Genomic DNA, 2,595 nt, shown 5'->3' with positions numbered 1-2,595 from the left:
TGGAGGTGGTGAAGTACCTCGGGGAGGTGGTGAAGTACCTCATGGAGGTGGTGGGATACCAAATGTTGATCAGGGTACCCATGAGATCCCCGGTGCCCCGAATGTTGGAAGTTTCAGAGATATTGCCAATATTATGGGCAATATGATGCAGCAGCAAGCAGCTCAGTTCAACCAGATGTTGGTGGGTTTCATGACTCGCATAATGAGACCCGGGCTGGTGCTAATGTGAATCCTCATGCCGCAGTCCCCGAATGCGGGAGGTTTAGCTGGAACTCCTCATACTCGCCCGATGGAGAGTTTTCTAAAGATGCAAGTACCCACTTTTACTGGAGTTACCAAGGACCCCTTGTTTCCTAACAAGTGGCTTCGTGAGTTGGAGAAGGCTTTCCGACATCCGCAATGCTCGGAAGCTCAGAAGATTTTGTTTGCTGAACAGAAGTTGCAACAAGAAGCTGATGCATGGTGGATCTCCACTCGTCCTGTTTTGGAAGGTTTGCATGCAGGAGTTGTAACTTGGGAGTTATTCAAAGAGGCTTTTTGTATGAACTACTTTCCCGAGGCGGTGAAGGATGCGAAGGAAGCTGAGTTTATGATTCCCGACACAAGGAACTCGTCTCGTGTTGGAGTACCAACAGAAGTTCGAGGAGCTTCATTTCTTTGCTCCGGATTCTTTGAAGGAAGACCTCGCCAAAGCAAAGAAGTTCTTCAAAGGACTGCGTCCTGCCATTAAAGCTTACCTCACAGTCCAGCCTATAGTGAGCTATGCTCAAGTGGTGCGAGAACTCGAAGAAGTTGGAAGAAACAGAGAAGGAAAGTGCTCGTGTGCAAAAGCCTTGGCGATCAAGGAATTCTGGTTTGGTGGATCGTAATGACCGTCGTTTTGTGAGACCTACACCCTACCCCACTCCTACCTTTCGTGCTAAGAGTGTAGGTCGTAACACGGGTTTTCAGCAGCCCGGCCGCTTTAGACAAAGATGGCGGAAACCGACCACCAGCAAGTGCAAGTGCAAGTGCAAGTGCAAGGCCTTTTGTTCGAAGCCCTCTGTTGCAGCCACCCCGTTGGATCCAGCAATCCTGTTTGCTTCTACCGCAAGCAAGCTGGTCATTTTGCTCGTGCTCGTCCGAGCGGCTCGCCCAAGAGCCCGCCCCCAGTGGTGAAGAGTGCTCCTGCTCCTCCCTCTGGTAGAGTTTTCAGTATTTCCAAGGCTTTGAGCAGGATCCAAGCCATGATGTGATTACGGGTACATTGTTAGTCGCTTCTATTTCCGCATTTGTCTTATTTGATACGGGTGCATCTCATTCATTCATGTCATCTCGCATTCATCAAGAAGACTAACCTAAGCCCTGAGAAGTTGTCTAGTTGTTTATTGATTAGTACACCTACTGGTCCTTGTTGAAACTAGATAAGGGGTTATCTAAATGTCCCGTGTTGATTGGTGAGAAGAACTTGGAAGCCAATTTTGTGATTCTTGACATGAAGGACTTCGATGTTATTTTGGGAATTGATTGGTTGACAGCCCACAAAGCTGTGTTCCTTTGTTCCTCAAAGAAGATTCAGTTCCATATTTGTGGAAGTCCGGTCTTTGAATTTCAGGGGTGAAAAGAGAAGGGTTTGTAAGAAGGTGCTGTATGCTGACCGATGCAAGTCTATGCCCTAGTGGATGATGCTTCATCCGAAGGCAAGGGTATAGTGGAGAAAAGAGTCGATGAAGTCGAGTTGTCTGCGACTTTGTTGATGTCTTCCCCGATGATCTATCAGAGTGCCTCCGGACAGAGATGTCGAATTCTCTATTGATCTCGTCCCCGGTGCTGCTCCGGTATCTAAAGCTCCGTACAGGATGGCTCCTACTGAGTTGAAAGAGTTGCAAAATCAGTTGAATGAGCTCATTGATAGAGGTTTCGTGCAGCCTAGTGTGTCACCTTGGGGAGCTCCGGTCTTGTTTGTCAAGAAGAAAGACGGTAGTATGCGCTTGTGCATCGACTACCGTGAGTTGAATAAGTTGACTATCAAGAATAGATATCCGCTGCCCGTAATCGATGATCTCTTCGATCAGTTGAAGGGTGCAGTTGTGTTCTCAAAGATTGACTTAAGGTCCGGATATCACCAATTGAAAGTGAAGTCTAGTGATATCTTCAAGACAGCTTTCCGAACGCGGTATGGTCACTACGAGTTTAGAGTCATGCCCTTCGGATTGACCAATGCTCCTGCGGTGTTCATGGACCTCATGAACCGAGTATTTCATGATGTGCTTGATAAGTTTGTGATTGTTTTCATTGATGACATCTTGATCTATTCGAAGAGCGAAGAAGAGCATGCGAGTCATCTAAGTTTCACTTTGCAAAGGTTGCGAGAAAAGAAGTTGTTCGCTAAGTTTAGCAAGTGTGATTTCCGGCTTAAGAGAGTGGTATTCCTTGGTCATGTAGTTTCAGCCGAAGGTATTCGTGTCGATCCCGAAAAGGTCCAAGTCGTGGCTGATTGGGAGAGACCGAAGTCGAGAACGGAAATAAGAAGTTTTCTTGGATTGGCGGGTTACTACCGAAGGTTTATTGAGAACTTTTCTCGGTTGGCTGCTCCTATGACTAAGTTGACCAGGA

The sequence above is a fragment of the Hakea prostrata genome, unplaced genomic scaffold, assembly GCF_041222555.1.
Source record: "Hakea prostrata isolate BN-2017 unplaced genomic scaffold, UWA_Hpros_2 contig_79, whole genome shotgun sequence".
NCBI classification, from domain to species: Eukaryota; Viridiplantae; Streptophyta; class Magnoliopsida; order Proteales; family Proteaceae; genus Hakea; species Hakea prostrata.
The sequence above is the reverse complement of the archived record's forward strand: the minus strand, read 5'-3'. Positions refer to the sequence as shown.